Below are 19,462 nucleotides of genomic sequence, written 5' to 3' on the forward strand. Positions count from 1 at the left end.
TCTCCATTTTTTCTTTTTATCTAAATAAAATGATAAGATTTCATATTTGTCAAGGTACAGGTTTAGAAGCATAAGGGATTCTCTCTCCCCCTCTACTTCTTCAGAAGACGCTTCTTGAAGGCCTGGTGTGAGCAAGGTAAGTTATGATTTACAGAGCAACAAAAATGAGGAGACTATAGCTCTTGTCCTAAGATACTGATGGTGGACCCAGTGTGATGTTCATTGGCTAAATTTTTGCTTTGCATGCACTAGAATCCCATATGGATGTTGGTTAATGTCCTGGCTTCCCTGCCTTCCAGATCGCTGCTTGTGGCCTGGGAAGGCATGGGAGACCCAGTAGAAGCTCCTGACTGCTAGTTCCAGGTTGGTTCAGCTCAGGCCATTGCAACCACTTAGGGAGTGAGCCAGTGGATGAAAGATCTTTCTTTCTGTTACTCCTTCTCTCTGTACATCTGATTTTCCAATATAAATAGATTTATCTTAAAAATAAAATTAACATTATAAAAAGATACTGATGGTGTTTTAAAAGAGACGTGTCATGCAAAAAAACAATTAAGACACAAAATAGGGTCAGGTAGGGATTATGAGTGGGACTTGCTATGGAAACTCAAGGAACAGACTGAATATTATCAGTTTGGGGCATCAAGGAGGCTTAACTATGGGGTCAGCATCATCTCCCCTCACGCTTTGAAGGAAGAGTGAGATTTTGAGGCAGAAATAATTAAGAGAGGGCTTGAGGGTAGGAAACAGGTGGGTGAGTACACAGCAGTGAGAACAAACAATGGGAGGTTATGGAAAATCAAAGTTGTGCAGCTCAACTGAAGCATTGTTGAACGGAATAGGATTAGTGCCTTCTTCAATTTCTGTCGTTAACATTCAATTGCCATTCATTGTACAGGTTTTCACCCCCTTGGTTAAATTCATTCTCAAGTATTTTACATTTGGTGGCTATGACAAACAAAATTTTCTCTGGATTTTTAAAAAAGTTGTCAGTGTATAGAGAATATCCATTGTGTGGTGACTTTGTATCCTGAAGTTTTGCTACATTTATTAGCAATATTTAAGACTACCTATGGAGTCTTACACATAGAAGATCATGATTCAACCAACAGCAACAATTTTACTTCCTCTTCTATTATTTGGATGCCTTTTATTTATTTCTCTTGTTTCATTGCTCTGGCAAGGACTTTTAGAAATATACCAAACAAAGTGGCAGAGTAGGTATCTTTGTTTTGTTCCAGATCTCAGAGGAAAAGCTTTATGCTTTTACTGTTGAGCATAATGTTAGCAGTAGGTTTACTGTGTATAGCCTTTATTGTGTGGAGGTACAGTTCTCCTATGCCTAACTTGTTGACAGTTCTTACTATGAAAGGGTTTGAACTTTTGCCAAATGCCTTTTCTCCACCCAGTCCAGATGATATTAAATAGACTTGCAAAGATGACAAATAATAACATCTTTTCACTTACTTGTGGAATTTAACACAATCAAACTCATAGAGGCAGAAAATGAATTTCAGCAGTTACCAGATACTAGCGGTTGGGGCATTCATGAAGATGATCAAAATGTGCAAAGTATTAGATCAGAAAATGGACTTGTATGTTTTTAAGATCTTTTGTGTAGTTTGTCAAATATGGCTAAAAAATTGCCAGAAAAGACAAACTTAGTGTTCTTACTACAAAAAATAACTATTTGAGACCATAAACTATTAATTAGTTTGACTTAATTATTCCATAACGTATTCATAAATCATAACCATACTCCATAAAATTAACACATTCTAATTTGCAAGTTTATAATAAGACAGAATGAAAAGTTTATTAGGAGAGATCAGCTTATATTACAGCTTGATTAGAGAGTATCTTTGAAAATGACAATCATATCATGTGTCTCCCACGAGCAAACTCCTCCTGTGGCTTCCCATATTCGTTGGAACAAAGTCCCAACTCCTCCCACAACCTCTGGGGCTCTGCATGACAGAACCTTTTTCAAACATAATCTTCCAGCACTCTCCATCTCTACCTCACCTGTCTTGTTGCTTAATACACCAAGCTCCTTCTCACTTCAGGATCTTTGTGCTTGTAATTCTCTTTCTTGACTTTCCTTCTTCCCAGGTTCTTATTTACAGAGACCTGTTAAATTTTCAGCTCCATAGAAAGACTATCTTTTCTATTAGAAAGTGAGGCTAGGATTTTGCCTGGCTTATTAGTGAATCCTAGCACAGTGGTTGGAATTCAGTAGTCAGTCCATAAACATGTACTAAATGGATGAATGAAGGTCTTAAACAGTTGGGTAAAGTTTCTGTTCCCTGTTCTGTGACCCAGAAATACTTCAAAAGATTTTTAATCAATGTACATTTAGTAACTGAAATTATGGCAGCAAGTACCAAGGTGGATTACATCAGGGAGAAAGGAGATGAGTACAAACATATGACAATAGAGAGTAACAAGTTAGGAAGTTCAACAGAAGTGCATTATTGATTGTCTGGGATGTAGTGGGAGGACTAAGTCAACAATGATCTAAACATTTGAATTGGGAAGATGATTAAGCCATGAATCAATATAAGATAATGAAATAAGAAGGTTGTGGAGTAAAGGCAAGAGTCTGGCTTTACAAATAACAGTTTAAAAAATGTTATTTGACTGTTTTATAAAAATGTCTAGCTAGAAATTTAGAATAGGAGCTCAAGTCTCCAGAGATTGAGTGTGGCCTGAGATTTGGGTTTTGAAATACTGCAGAAAGTAGCTTTTTAAAGGTTGATATATAAATGACATTGCAAATAGTGCAAAGAAGGGCTCTAAAGACACCTTTGGAAACACCAAGATTAAAGAGATGGAAGGTGAAGGGAAACCAGAAGAACTAAATGGAGGAGCATAAGAAAAGTTATATAAATAGAAATCCAAAAGAGCAGAGTTTCACAAAGTACCAGATGTTTCTGACATCACAGGCTAATAGAAAACAGGAACAATAAAGAGAGAAAAGATCATAGATATGGTGCAGGCAGGTACTCACTGGTGATCACTGAGAATGTGGTTTTTCTGGTCAGGCACTGTTTCTTGGACTTTGAAGAAAGGGGCATTTTGATAGGCAGAAACGATGAACAGGAGGACCAGCTGTGTGATGCCAGAGCTGTCAGAAACATTCAGCACTCATCCACCCTCCCCTGGAGCACTTGTCTCTCTTCACTTTTGTGGAGCTGGATGACTCTTTTTCTGTGACTTTTTCTCATCTTTTCAACATGTTAATATTAAATTCTCAGGTTTCGTTGTCGTTGCCTCTTTTAAATATTCTTAAGCTTTTTAATATAATTTTTAAATTGATATAAAGGGAACAGATTCCGATCCATCCAGAGTACCATAGGCACAGCTTCAAGAGTCAGCCATACTTCCCGCACTCCCCTGCTTCCTCCTGCAGCATTCCTCATTTACACACACATAATTTTAGTCAACTCTACATTCACAGGCTTGATTTGCAACTAATCCTGATATTAAGCAAGTAAAAGTAAAGACCACAAGACCACGTTTCCAAAGGAGTAAAAACATGAGCTAAAAATGACAATCTGATCCCAAACTGATCATTCATTGTTGCCCTGTATGTGTTCTGTTAGCTCCCAAATATCAGAGAAAACATGCTATTTTTCTCTTTGAGACTGGCTTATTTTCTTTTTTATCCCTCTCTTATCAATTTAAGCAGCATTTTCTGCTGACCACACCTAGTTTCTAGTTCTAGGTAAGGCCATTTCTTTGAGTTTCTTATTCTATTGGCAGTTTATATTTCTATTTATATGTAGCATGATGATTTGAGATGGCTAAAATAGAACTTTTATTTCCTTTAAACTCTCAGTCCCCCAAATGTAACCCTTCTCATATTAATCAAGAGCTCAAACGTCTACCCAGCTGTTCGTGCCAGTAACCTCACAATCATACTAATGGCTCATTTCCTCACCTCTCAAGTTCTGCTGATTCTATCTTTTAAACATATTGCAAATTCATCCCCTTCTTTCCATTTTCCCTGATACCGTGGTAGAAAGGCCTGATTTTTTAGCCTTCTGATTGCTCCCTCTGCTTTTACCCTTGCCTTCCTAGTCTAATTCCTTGTAATACTTTTAATAGTGATATTATTTTCTTATTCCCCTCTAAAAACCCTTTATGAGCTATCTGTTGAATTCAGAGTAAATCCAAAGCTCTTAGCCATGGTTTGTGTGATGTGAACTCTGACTTCTGCTTAGGGATCATCCTGCTTCCACCTTCACTCACTGTGCTTTAGTAACAGTGGCCTTTCAGCTCCTCCAACAAAGTTGGATCTTTGGGCCCAGCACTTTTTCACATGCTGCTCTTGCACTGGGCTTGAATAGCCTTCAATCCTACAGCTATTACCCAAAATGCCCCTTCAATAAAGAGGCTTTCTTTCCCACTTTCCCACTTTCCCACCCTATTACACTAGATCTTCTTGTTACTTTCTATTTCAGCTCCTTTAAAAAAAAAATGGTTTACTTATGTTTATTGGAAAGTCACAATTACTGACAGGAGAGATGGAAAGATCTTCCACCTGCTGGTTCACTCACTAAATGATTGCAACAGCCAGAGCTGAGCCAATCTGAAGCCAGGAGCCTCTGCTGGGTCTCCCACATGGGTGCAGGGTCCCAGGGCATTGGGGCATCCTCTACTCCTTTTCCAGGCCATAAGCAGGGAGTTGGATGGGAAGTGGAGCAGCTGGGACATGAACTAGCACACAAATGGGACTCTGACACTTGCAAGATGAAGATTTAGCCAGTGAGCCATTGCGCTGGGGTGCCCTTCCCCAGCCCAGCTCCTTGTTTCTTAATGGCACTTAATCGCAAGTGGTAGTTTGCTATATTTTTCTTTGGTGAGAGGCTGTATTTCCTTTATTAGAAATAACTATGACTTACTCATTGCTATTTTACTCACATTGAGCATGATATTTGTCATAAAGAGGAACTCACTAAATATTAATAATTAAGAATCAGTTTAAGAACATTGACAACAGAACAAGAGCAAGAATTCCTAGAAATCTCTAATTTGAAGGGAGGCTTTTCTAGGATGTAGTTTTATGCATGTTTGCCCAGGAAGTGATACAGAAGAGGGAAGAGAAGCCACCCAAGGGGGCAGAGCACAAAGGGCCAAGGGCATAGTAGAATGGGTAAGCTTTGATAATATGAAAGGACAGCTCTTCCACTGCAAGGACACACAGCAGGGATTGAGAGTGGAATTGGGAATGCTCATTAGTATTTTCACTCCCAGAAGAGGAGTTTCTTGGAATGGGAAGAAAGGCTCAGTATGTGAAAAAGTCAGCAAGAGGCTCACTGGGTGGGAATCTCATCCAGGATTAGAGAGAGGGCCTCTGTTATAATCCAGTATCTGTATAAGTATGGGAGTACAGAAATCAGTTTCTGGTTCAACTTTTGTTACAGGCTCCTATGTTAAATGTGGTAAAAATGTTAATCTACCTTATTTTCTGAAAATTAGGCTAGTCTTTTTAAAGCAGCTTATCGATAATAATGGACTGAAGGGAAGTTTTCATGGTTTAGTCACTTTAAAAATGTTACATCATACTTTTCTTCATGTTTCTGTGAACACATGTGAGTTACTCTGCTTGGGCCAGTCTCAAGGTATGGGTTTCAATCTTCCTCTGACTTTGAAGAATGGGATACGGTAATGTGACATGTTTTATCCTATGTAGAGGAGGATGCCTGCTTTCTTTTATTCGGAATTTGGGATTGCACTTTTCTCTTATGGTGGTAGTTCACAGAGAATAGAATGCTGTGGTCTTTGACCAAGCACCCTGGAGTGGGTAAAGGCTCTGTCTGCCTTTTCTCTATAGTTTCACTCAGGCTTCTGGGATGGCTACATTTCAGAGTGCAAATGACGTGAAAAACCAACAACTCAACCTTTCACCACCACAACACTCTCACTCTGATTTCACAGGAGCTCAGGAAGTTTTTGGTTATAAGATCAGGAGCCTATTGCTGCCAGACTATGCTTGGGAAGGATCTGCAGTGGGAAACAAATTTGTCACTGATTCCTTCCAGGGAGAGAGTTGGTGGCAGTTTCCTTTATGCTCTTCCTGCTGAATGCATCATGATGTGAAGAGGGAAGTACCACCAGATGTGAAATTATGAACTCTTCAAGGGGCAGTTGAAATAAAATGTTGTGTGTCTTCATTTTAGGTTCCAAGTCATAGGTAGCAAGCCTGCACAGAGCGCCAGACACCAGCTATCCAGGACTCTTGGCGAGATCTTGGAATAACTGCTTGCTTCAGAGGATTTGACAGGAAGCATCTGTTACCTGCAAGAGCTTGGAGGAAATCACACCTGGATTATATTGTCAAAGTGACTGTTGCAACAGTCACTTGATTTTTGCAAAAACTCACAGATCTCTTAAGACCCCAGCAGTATCATTATGGCTTGGCATGGCAGGATGTCTCAGTCTATTGAATACTTCTAAGGCAGACGCCCAGGCCAAGTGCCTCAGTGACTTTCAGTAAGGACAGCTGGTGATTATTAATGACAACATACACATGTGGACTGAATGAACTTAAAGAATTAGCACTGATTTTGGGGAAAAATCTACTAATCCAGTTCTGTTATAATGAAAAACAAATAACCAAGTAATATATCTCCCTTGAAACACTGGTCTTTTTAAGGTAGGATATCCAACACAAAACACATTACACAGCTCCTCCTTTGAAGATATCTCCATCACTTGCACTGTATAATTTCTTGTCATTTCCACCTGCGCACATGCAATTAAGATGTAAGGGTTGCACACAGTGGGTAATTGTACTGGAACTATACACATTCACACTGCTTGCTTCTGTGAGCTGTAAGGATGCTTCATGACCACATGCATACTTGGTGGAGGCAGATGACAGGAAATGGGTGAGTTCTGAATGGTTAAGTGTGGCTGGTTAATGGATTCTTCTTTTACTACTACCCAAACTTGTAATATTTTCTGAGTCCAAACATTTTCTTCTAATATGTACAGTGTTAAAAGGGTATAAATGTACATTAGACTTTTACTTCGAATAGAACATACGATAGAAGGGAATGAAGTAAAAAATGGTGCAGTGAAACAATGTGAAATAAAAGCTATTATAATTTTTTTGGTAGAAAAATGTTTTTCTATTATATATAAATGCATAAAATATATAGAGAATCTTTGTTAACTAAAACTTTTGTAATAGCCAGTTATGTGTTTAGACATTTGATCAAAATGGATACTAATAAGGACACATGTATATGCTAAATATTTCATTTTAACTTAAAACACACAAAAGTACAATCATTGCCCAACATCTTTGATGGAACATAAATTCTGTAGTGTGGTTTTTTGCATAAACTACACCCACAATAAAAATTTTCCCTCAGTTTTAGTTTTTTTTTTGTTTAGTGTTTATAAATTTTTATTGGGAAGGCAGATTTTCACAGTGAGAATGACAGACAAAGAGAAAGGTCTTCCATTTGCTGGTTCACTCCCCAAATGGCCTCTCTAGCCAGAGCTGGGCTGATCAGAAGCCAGGAACTTCTGGGTCTCCCATGTGAGTGCAGCTCTCAAGGCCTTGGGCCATCCTCCACTGCTTTCCCAGATATCAGGAGGGAGCTGGATGGGAAGTGGAGCAGCCAGGACATGAACTGGCATCCAAATGGGATGCTGATACTTGCAAGTGGACAATTAGCCAATTGAGCCATTGAATTTGCCCTAAGGGTCTTCAAGGGGCAGTTGAAATAAAACTCAACTTTTTTAGTAATCTGAAAACAGAATCTTAGATATTTAAGAATTTCCCCCCTAGATGGTTATTTGTTCATTTACTTACTTATTTTTACTTTTTTTCACCAAGTAAGTTTAACAAGTATAAAGCAAAAATGACTCAGTTTATTGGGAATATAAACAAAGGTTATAAATAATAAATAAATAGAAAAATGATCATTTCACCCATAAATAATAAATTTCAAATTGTGGCTAGAGAAGATACATGATATGATTTCATTTATTTCATGCTATTGGGACTTGCTTTATGGCCTACTGAACAGTCTAATCCAGAGAAAGTTCCCTATAATGATGAAAAAAAGTGTCTTCTGCATTTGTGAAATGAGATGTTCTGCAGATATCAATCATGTGCATTTGGTCCATAGTACACATAAGCTTTGTTATTTCATTTGTTGACTTTTTTCTTGTTGAGTTGACCTGTATATTGATGAAAGTGAAATGTTGAGGTCTCTCATTATTATTACATGGGAGTTTATGTTTCCTTTTAGATTAATTAACGTTTTAAATAGCCAGGTGTCCTGGCATTAAGTGCATACGCATTCACTATTAGGTGCATAAACATCTTCCTGTTGAGTTGATCCTTTACTCATTACATAATGTCCTTTGTCTCCTAACATTTTTGCATAAAAGTTTATTTGGTCTGATATTAAGATGGGGACACCTGCTCCTTTTTGATTTCCATTAGTATGGAATCTCTTTTTCCATTCTTTTAGTCTGTGTGTATATTATCTTTGTTGGTGAGGTGTGTTTCTTGCAAGCAAAAAATAGATTGTCTTTTTTTTTATTCCATTCAGCCAGTTGTACCTATAATAGGAGAAATTGGCCTTTTTACATTCATGGTTATTTTTGGTAAATAATGACTTGGTCTAGCCATTTCCCCACAAATATGCCTATTTTTTAACTTTAGATTTCCACTGTACTTTTACTAGATTTTCTGCCTTCACATTCTTTCAAAATGATGATTATCTTTCTCTGTTTCTCTGGGTAGCATATCTTTAAGTATCATTTGCAAGTCTGGTAAGTGATGACAGATTCAATTTGGAAGGTCTTTATCTCACATTTATTTTTTTCTTATTTTATTTTTTTTTTTTTAAGATTTTTATTGTTATTGGAAAGCCGGATATACAGAGAGGAGGAGAGACAGAGAGGAAGATCTTCCATCCGATGTTTCACTCCCCAAGTGAGCCGCAACGGGCCGGTGCGCGCCAATCCGATGCCGGGAACCAGGAACCTCTTCCGGGTCTCCCACGCGGGTGCAGGGTCCCAAAGCTTTGGGCTGTCCTCGACTGCTTTCCCAGGCCACAAGCAGGGAGCTGGATGGGAAGTGGAGCTGCCGGGATTAGAACCAGCGCCCATATGGGATCCCGGGGCTTTGAAGGCGAGGACTTTAGCCGCTAGGCCACACCGCCGGGCCCTCACATTTATTTGTAAGTGAAAGCAATGCAGGGTACAGTATTCTAGGCTGACAATTTTTTTTCCCTTTTCTTTTAGGACTTGGACCATGTCTTTCCATTCTTTTCTAGCCCACAGGGTTTCTGATGAGAAATCACCTGTAGTCTAATTGGAGAAAAGATCAGCTGTTTCTCTACCTGGAGATCCTCTGAAGGTGATCTGATGTTTCTGTTGTGCACATTTTAGAATCTTTTCTTTGTGCTTTACTGTAGAAAGTTTGACTACAACGTGTCATGTAGAAGATCTTTGCTTGTCATATTTATTAGGAATTTCATCTACTTCCAGGACATGTATGGCCCTTTCTTCCTTTCTCCAAATTAGGGAAGATTTCTGCTCTGATTTTACGAACAGCCTTTCTAATCCATTTCCCTTTCCATACTTCCAGGTACTCCTAAGATCTGTATGCTGTAATGTTTGACCATATCCCATAAATCTTGAATACTGTTTTCAGCTTTTCTTTCTTCCTTTTAAAAAAAAAAATCTGAAATATTTCCAAATATTAGTCTTCAAGTTTGAATATTTTTTCTTTTGCCTCACCAAAACTTTTGTCATGACTTTCCACGGTATTTTAATTTGACACATTAAAGTCCTAGCTTCTAATATTTCAGTTTAATTTCTCCTTATCTTCTCACAAAATGTTTCATTCATGTCATGTATGGATTTAAGTCTTGCTTTTCATTTTTTTGAGTTAAGTATGATCATTCTTTAGAAATCTTTTCCAGGAATTTCATTACTCTCTTCATCTGCACACATTTTTGAAGTGTTGTTGTGTTCCTTTGGAGAAGTCACATTGTCTTCCTTGTTCATGTTGCTGGTATTTCTACATTTATCTTTGTGCATTTGTGGAGCCACTTACTGATTTTCTCCTCTGATGGCTTTTACATGTGAAACAGGAATCTATGACTTAATGGGGTGTCTGCTCCTTCAGTGAATAGTCATGGGTATTAATGTGACATGATATGATGGTGGCTCACAGCTAGTGTCAGTGGTGTCTGTCTTCCATATTTTCTTTATGCATTCATCTGGTGATAGAAAGTGTGGTTTATTCCAGATTTTGACTATTTGAATAGTACTGTTATAAATATTATGTGGGTATCTCTTTGATGGAATGTGTTCATGTCTTCTGGGTATCATTATCTTGGATGTCTCCTGATGCTACTGATTGCATCCTTTGGGTGGAGAAGCTTCTGAGTTTCATATAATCCCATTTGTTTAGTTTCAGTTTTGTTGTCTGTGTTCTGGAAGTTTTTCCCAAGAAGACTCCCTACATCAATGTGTTTCATTGTTTCTTCTATATTTTCTTTCAGCAACTTCTAAGTCACAGGTTGTAAATTTAGGTCTTTAGTCCATCTTGACTTGATTTTTGCATTTGGTACGAGGTATGACTATAATTCCATTCCTCTACATGTGTATATACGGTTTTGCCAGTATAATTTATTGAAGAGATTACCTTTACTCCACTGTATAGCTAGAGCATTTTTGTAAAAAAAAAAAAATCAATTGGCTGTATTTATATACATATGGATTAATTCTGGACTCTGTTCTGTTCTATTTTTTAATGTATCATGGCTTTGTAGTATGTTTTAAAGTCAGTCAGGTATTGTAATACCTACAGATTGATTTTTCTTGCTCAGGAACACCATGGTTATTCTAATTCTTTAGTGATTTCACAGGAATGTTAGGATTGTTTATAATTCTGTCACAAATGGAATTGGTATTTTCAAAGAGACTGCATTGAATCTAGATTGCTGGACAATATGATGCTGGACTTTATGCCTGTAGATGCTTCCAATGAAAGAATCTCAGCTGAATTTGAACTGTGGTAATGCAACAGGGTGGAGGAGTCCACCATGGGGGGGGCTGGGGGATTTGGGGAGGGGTAGGGGAAATCCCACTGCCTATTAAACTGTGTCACATAATGCAATGTAATCAATTAAAAAATAGTATATTAAAATTAATAATAAATTAAAAAAGAAATTGTTCATATAAAACCATTTTAATTATATTGATTATTCTAATTCATGACAAGGAATAATTTTCCATTTTTTGTGTTATTGATGATTTCCTTCATCAAAGCTTGATAATTTGCATTGTAGAAGTCTTTCAATTCTTTGGGTATTTTTATTCCTAAATATTTGATTTTTTCTGGAAAATGTGAATGGAATTTTTCTTTCTTTCACTGAAATAATAATTAGACTATAAAAAGCTACTGTTTTTTTGTATGTTTATTATTGCAAAAGCTACTGGTTTTTTGTATGTTTATTATTGCAATCTGTAACTTTATTGAATCAGTGCATCAATCCTAATATTTTTTGGTGCAGTGATTAGATTTATGCATGTACAACATCATGCCATCTGTAACCATGGATAATTTGACTTCCTGTTTTCCTTTATTTTTTTTCATCCCCAACTGTTCTTGCTAAATTGTCCAGTACTATATTGAATTAGAGTGGCAAAAATCGACATTCTTGACTTGGTCAGATCTGAGTGGAAATGCTTTCAGTTTTTTCTCACTTAGTATGATACTGGCTATTGATTTTTGAGATATGCTCCTTACGTATCTAATTTGTGAAATGTTTTTCTTTCTTCTTTTTTAATCATGAAGGGGTGTTGGATCTTCTGAAGTGCTCTCTCTACACCTATTGAGATGATGAGATAAGGTTTTTGTTCTTCATTCTGCTGATGTAATTTATACTGTTTATTGATTTGCAAATTCTTTTAAAGATTTATTTATTTTTATTGGAAAGGTGGATATATAGAGAGGATGAGAGTCAGAGAGGAAGATGTTCTGTCCGATGGTTCACTCCCCAAGTGGCTGCAACAGCTGGAGCTGAGCCAATCTGAAGCCAGGAGCCAGGAGCTTCCTCCGGGTTTCCCACACAGTTTTTTGGGCTGTCCTCAACTGCTTTCCCAGGCCACAAGAAGAGAGCTGGATGGGAAGCAGGGCTGCCGGGATTATAACCGGTGCCCATATGGGATTCTGGTGCGTTCAAGGCGAGGACTTTAACCACTATGCTATTGTGCCAGGCCAGATTTGCAAATGTTGAACCACCCTTGCACTTCTGGAACAAATCCTACTTGATTGTAATGTCTAATTTTTAAAAAATGTGGTTTAGGTTTGATTTTTTTAGTATTTTATTGAGAATCTTTACATTTATATTCATTAAGGATATAGGTCTGTAGCTTTCTTTTCATATTGTGTCTGTGTTCCATTTGGTATAAAAGTGATGCTGACCTCATAAAAAGGACTTGGCAGAATTATGTTCTGTTCAGTATTAATATTGGAGTTAATTTGTCTTTGAATGCTTTCAGTAGTAAAACCATCCGGTCCTGTACCCTTTGATTTCAATGGTTGTGATAGGTCAATTTAGACTGCCTGTATCTTCTTGTTTTTTAAATCTTGGTTGGTTATATATACCTGGACATTTACCCATTTTTTTGAGGTTGTCCTAATTTTTGTTTAGTCGAGTTTCTTTTTTTTTTTTTTTGTTAGGTTTGTTTATTTATCTTCTCAAAAAACTAACTCCTATTCTATTGATCTTCCCTTTTTTTACTTTGTTTCATTTACTTCTGCTCTGATTCTTATTTTTAGCCTTGTTCTGACTCTGTGTTTGGCTTGTTCTTTTTGTTCTAAGTAGTCAATATGCATCTCTCTTTTTTCAGTATAAGCAATCGATGCTACAAATTTCCTTCTAACGATGCTGTTGCATAGTCCACAGGTTTTGACATACTGTTTTCACTTCCATTTATTTCAAGAAAGCTTCTGATTTCCTTTTTAATTTCTTCAGTATCCCACTGACCAATCAGTGGTACGTTTTTTAGTTTTGTGAGTGTTCCATTGTTCCTACTGATTTCTAGTTTAATCCTTTATGAACTGAGAAGATCCATTGTATGATTTCAGTGTTTTTATACACGCTGAGACTTGATCTGTGGTCTAACATATGGTCTATCCTAGAAAATGTTCTGTGTGTAGATGACAAGAACGTGTATTCTGTAGCTGGGTGAAATGATCTGTAAATATCTGTTAGGTCAATTTCCTCAGCAGGTTGTTTCAACTGATGTATCTTTATTGATATTCTCAATGATCTTTTCATTGATGAAAGCTGGGTGTTGAATTCATCTACTGTTATTATTTTGGAGTATATCTTTCCTTTTAGGTCTAATAACTGGTGTAAATATTTGGGTGGTCTTTTATTGCAATCCCTGATTTTAAGGCAGCAGTTTTTGGGTATTTTACATTTGGTGATCTTTTCTAAGGCATTCCATTAAGTGTTCAGATCATCTATCTTTCTGTACCACATGCTAACAGTCTACACAATAATTCAAGAGAACAAATCATGCCATTATAATTATAAATAAAAAGGTTCAAAGTATTTTAAGCATGTAAAAATAAGTCAATAATTCAATGTAAATATGCATACGCAAGAGCTCTTTCAGTGCAGTTGTAGAAAATATAATGCTCAGGACGACAGAAGAGGCCATGTATTTCCACACTCCATGATGTGAAGCAGAAGTGGGCAGATGCATCTCCAGGTATCATGCCAACACAAATCCCCACTTCCCACCTGTCCTGTTCCCCACCTAGGCCAGACTCAGCAATCTTTGAGAGTTGGTTTAATTTCTTCAGTGGACCATTTACTTGAAGGTGATTTGGCAGGTGGGGCTGACTCAAGTAAAATTTTGTCTTCACATTTCATATACTCATTGCCATCATGCAGTTGAGGAAAAATATTTCCTGAGAATCTTGGGATTATAAATGTTGGTATAAAGGTGTAACTGTGATAGCAAAGTCTGAGGTAGGGTGGGGGAACCTTACTTAGCTAATAATAAAGAGTTCTTCAGGAAATACACTGAAACAAATGAAAATCCTAATCTATGTCTTCTTGATTTTTGAAAATAATATGATGAATGTTATGGGCAAACTCTAACTTAGATAGGGCGTTAAGCTACAGTTTTTCTTTTTATTTGCAATAACAGAATTAATTCCAAGCCAAGAGATATAAGCCATCCTTTGCCTTCCAGCAACAAGTAAGCGTGTATTTATTGGCTTGATTTTGAAGATACAGTTGTGAATAACGGTTTGTCATGAGTGTTTTCATTTGCATTTATTAAGAATGTGTATTGGCAGATTTCTACATCTCAATGAAATTTCCCCTTTTTAAAAAAAGAATGATTCATGTCACAATTTGTCAATTCTCTCTTCATCTCACCTCTCCATAATTTCCTCCTCTCTTCTGCCATTTCCTTCTCTTTCATTCCCTTCTTGTTTCTACTTTACTCTCTAGGCCACTTCCTAAGAATCTAATTTCAGATTCCGAGTGGTCATAACCTGTGCAGTCAGTTTTCAAATCCGGTTACCCTGAACTAGAAAACCAAAAGACTTTTAAAGTTCACATGCCTGGCTCTCTTGCTGGGGATATTTATAAACTCTTGGTTTGCTGTGTGTGATAGGTTGCTGAGTGCATCAGCATTCCAGATTGTTCTTTCAGGCTCATGGTGAATTGTGTGACAGCAATAATGACTGAAATTTGCCTAGCATTTGGTAAAGCATATATCTATATGTCCTAACCTCATTTCATATACAAATAACTTTGTGTTTAATTAATATTAATTCTATTTTATAGACATGTTAAATGATTATTTAATATAATGCCTTCACTAAATAATACTGGACCTGGAAACTGGGTCTCCTGATTCCAATTCTTATTTTCTTTTCAAAATATTATGTGTTGGGAGCACTGCACGAGTGCCCTGCCCTAAAATGGTGACTGGTTCAAGGCCAGGAGGCAGCAGGAAGACAGGAGGTCACAGGTGAGGCGGATTTGCCTCCTTTCCAGGGCCTGGCCAGTCAGGTAGCACCTAGTGGACCCACGGGAATGCAAGTGATGGGAGTGAGAGCTGAAATTGCTATGGCAGTAAATATAGTTATTGTCATCTTATAGGCTAGCCTGTCTATGCAATTTTTTGAAGCATAGAAAATGTAGCTGTTTTAGCCGCTTTTATAATTTTTAGCTAGAGGAATTAAGGATGCTTTTATTAAAGAAAAATGCTTTTGATTATTGTTTCATTGTTTATGGGGTTGTAGAGTCTATAATTGTAGATGGATTTAATATTTGTAACTTTTGTTTTTAGATTTTATATTTTTTACCTTGTAAACTATTTTCCCATTAAATAATGGGCAAATTGTAGAACTAGAAATGTGGTAGGAATGTATTACTGATTAGCAGGTAATCACATGTGCCTTGGCCTTGGAGTCCTGGCTGATGCTCTATGGCTACTGGTGAAGAATGAATAATGGGGCTCAGCAGCGTGGCCTTGTGGCTAAGGTCCTCGCCTTGATCCCATATGGCCGCTGGTTCTAATCCCGGCGGCTCCACTTCCTCTCTATCTCTCCTCCTCTCAGTATATCTGACTTTGTAATAAAAATAAAATAAATCTTAAAAAAAAAAGAACTTAAAAAAATTAAAAAAAAAAGAATGAATAATGGCTTGCTTTGAAGAATATGAATACAGTGTTTTAAAGAATTATCTTTAGGGACACCTGCTTAGCCTTGAAGTGCGGACAGAGTGACCAAATGTCTGTACATGCCCCCTTAGTCTTGAAGTAAAAATAGAACAAATAGTAAAAATAGAACTCGCATTTACTTTTAACATATTGGTTACTCATTACTATGTCAATTAATTCCATAATGATGTAAATTTTTGCTGATGGTATGTTGGAGCTTTCAATTGACTGGGATGATACTCTGCTAGCTCTGTCTTCAGACCAGAGAGGGTATACCTAAGAAGCCGTTGAACTTGACTGGACAGTAAGATGCTGGACTCTGTGTTTGGTATACGCTTGCAATGGGGGAATCTCAACTGAACTTGAGCTGTGGTTATGCAACAAGGTGGAGGAATCCACCATGGTGGGAGGGTTTGGGGAGGGGTGGGAGAACCCAAGTATCTATGTAACTGTGTCACATAATACAATGTAATTAATGAAGTTAAATAATAAATAATTAAAAAAATAGAACAATTAGTTGCTTCTGCAGAAGCTTGTGAGGTGTTTGAGTAAATAAAAAGGACAGCTTTTTCTTGGGCTGTTGTGAGAACGCACCAAGTGTCAGTGTCTGTGTCTTTCTTTATTGCCGACTCCACGCACCCTTCCCGAGCTCCGAACTCTTGGCTGGAGCTGGACTCCGGCAATTATGTATTTAACATTTACAGAATAATATTTATTGAGAAATAGTATGCAAGGCTACATATGAGATCACATTATTAAGGAATAAATTTCTCCTTAAAAAAATTCCCCAAAGAGACTTAGGATCAATGTACTTCACACATGCATTACAGATGCTCAAAGTATCTGGGGTTCCTTTGATGCACACTTGAGATACACATATTCCTTTGAAGTGTATCTCAATTTTTGTGTGCAGGCTGATAGTGTTCTTAAATATTTAGTGAGTGATGTATTGATTCCTTTATGCTTAAATTTTGATAGTGTGAAGCAAAAGACTCATAGTAAAATAATTATAAACTTTTATTGGATGGAACTGCACTGAGTTAAGAAACACTATCTTATCTAAGATGTTGCATAAAATGTCTTGCATTGGTGAATCCTATATAAGGAGTGTTGTTTCCCTGTAGAGTGAATGGTATTTCCTAGGTCAGGGAAGTTTGTTTCTAAACTTATATAATTTCGTATGTTTCAGTTTTCCAAGGGGATGACATTTATGACAAGTGTTTGTGATGTGTAATATGTGGTATTACATTGTTTCTATATGACTTGCTATCAGGAAGACTTAAGAGTTTCAGCATGAATTCTTGGAAGAATTCCAGCTGATGTAAGATTCTTCTATATGCCTTATGTAATCATTTCAAGCACATGATCTTAGGTGGATTTTGTGTTCTAATGCTTACTCAAGGGTAGATTTGTACTGTCTTGTATGCATTTTACAGAAATAGCAGTAAATAGATGGAGGAAAACTTGGCCTTCAACAATAGATCATTATCAGAAAAAATATTTCAGGAAAATTTGATCTGAAGTATTTAGGAAAGTATATAAAGCATATCCAAAATATGAAAAGGAATAACAGAACAATAATAAGAGGAAATAACTCCAGACAAATCCATTCTTAAATTATTTCAGGATAAATTTGAAGCTGTTAAGGAGGAAAATAAGGTAGGAAATAACATTAAGCAGATCTCTACCTAGCAATCAGAACATCTTCTTTTCCGGGAGCTGCCAGTTCCTCCGCTTGGCATCTCTAGAGAGTTATCTCAGCTTCTGCCTCTACTTTCTGCCATCAATGTCCTGCTAGTTACCACTTCAGAGTACAGGGCATCTCTTTATCAGAGTTTCAAATCTCAAGTCCCCCCCCTGCTTGAATACAACAAAACACACAATTGTCTTTGTTTTAAAGGTGCTCCCACTAATACCCAGAGCAGCTCACTACACCATTAGCCACCAGCTTTGGGCACTTTCCATGGTCTTGGCACCAGGTACAAGGTTTACCTGTCTTGCTAAATACGCTAGTTATTGTTAATCACTCCTTATGGAGCTATTTTTAGGGATCAAAATTCTTTCAATGTCATTAGGCTTGAACAGTGTTGATGACATCTAACTTCCCTCCAAAAGTTGGTCCTTGGGACATCCTTCACTGTGTTCATGAAATGAATTTAGCATTTATTAAGTGATGTTCATTAGGACATTGTATCTGTAGAATATGAATTGCACTGTGATACTTAATGTTGATTTTTTTCAATAAAGGGAATTATTTTCTTTGTTCAAAACCTCACATTTAGAAATACTGCTATTTAGGCTGTGGTATTAGTTCCCCACTCAATCAGGACACTTCTATGATTATTAAGATGTTTACTACATGCAACATGAGAAACTTTTACTAAAAATATTCAGTCTTTTATTTCATTAAGGACTGGATGAGTGAATAATGGAAGGAATAATAGACCAAATTTATTCTATTTAACACTAGAGACTATGTGTTCTTTTATAATGAATGGCTATTATAAGCCCCCTTGTTTCTGTGTGTGTGTGTGTGTGTGTGTCTTTTAAGAGTTCAGACAATTTCAATAATAGGTCAATTCACATAAGCAAACCCACTGTGGATTAAACAAGGCATTCTTTCATTTCTAGGAGCCTGATTCTTAGAATACTTTCGCTCTTAATGATGACTAGATTTTTTTTTTTTAAAGAGAAACATCAATTAGGCCGTTCAGGCATCTGGTTAGTACAGGTCAAACATTCTAACACTGCTGAGATGCAAATAAGTGAAAATACATTGCTTTTTCTTCAAACATGACCTGTGAATACCTGTTATATGGGCTATTCTGAGAACAAAGAGAACCAATCCAGTGATCTAATAGGAGGCATATTAAAAGATGCTCACACACTGTTAAAAACAAAAGATAGCAATTCCTAATTAGTAATAAGGAAAATTGAAACAAGGAAAAAAAGCATAAAGCATTGAACTCACCATCTGCATCTCAGTGGCAACAGGTACCCATGAACACCTCAGTAATTTAAATATACTTCATTTATCCAAGAAAAGCAAAAAGTGCATTTTAGTTGAAACCATTGCTGTGAAGGTTGGGATGATAAACTGCCTTTCCCTTGTTGGCAAGAAAAGCCTCCTGTTTCCTTAGCTTACACAGCTTATCTCACCATGGGTAATAGGTTCCCATTTGCTTTCTGTGTATAAAAATATGTGATCAGATGACTGCTCTATTTCAGATTTTTAATCTCCTCAAAATGTCCATTATTGCTTGTGATTACAGAAAAGATGTCAGAAGCCAAAAAATCAAACAGACAGAATGCTTTATTGCCAATGTCACAGTTGCAAAGATGCTTTCTCAGATAGTAAAATAATCCCAATGTTTAGGTGAGTGTGCTACAGATTTTTAGCCATTTTATTGCTGCTGAGGCAACTAACAAATATACCATAGTTTGCTTAATAACGCCCTGCAGATTTCCCTTGTCCTGGGCAAGAGTTCTAGGTTTCGCTGGTGAGAATAACACAACCGGTTCTTATAACTGTGTTCCACAAACTTAGGAATCAGGATCAATGTCTTTGCCTCAGTTTAAGACAATGACATTTTTGCTTTGGGAACATTATTGATGATTTATAAGACAATTTTACTTTGCTGGATCAAATAGACTGGAATTTTTTTCTATAAATTATGAAAGCTGAAAGTTTTCACCTAACATCCTTTGAAATGTCTTAAAG

The 19,462-nt window shown here is 36.9% G+C and overlaps 1 protein-coding gene across 1 annotated transcript in view; it reads right to left on the reverse strand.

Annotated features, from left to right (window-relative positions):
• The window catches only part of KCNQ5 (potassium voltage-gated channel subfamily Q member 5), a 558,133-nt gene that overhangs the window by 87,669 nt on the left and 451,002 nt on the right, over nucleotides 1–19,462 (reverse strand). The gene's annotated exons all lie outside the window — the stretch shown is intronic.

Source organism: Ochotona princeps, chromosome 1 (assembly GCF_030435755.1).
Source record: "Ochotona princeps isolate mOchPri1 chromosome 1, mOchPri1.hap1, whole genome shotgun sequence".
Lineage (NCBI taxonomy): Eukaryota > Metazoa > Chordata > Mammalia > Lagomorpha > Ochotonidae > Ochotona > Ochotona princeps.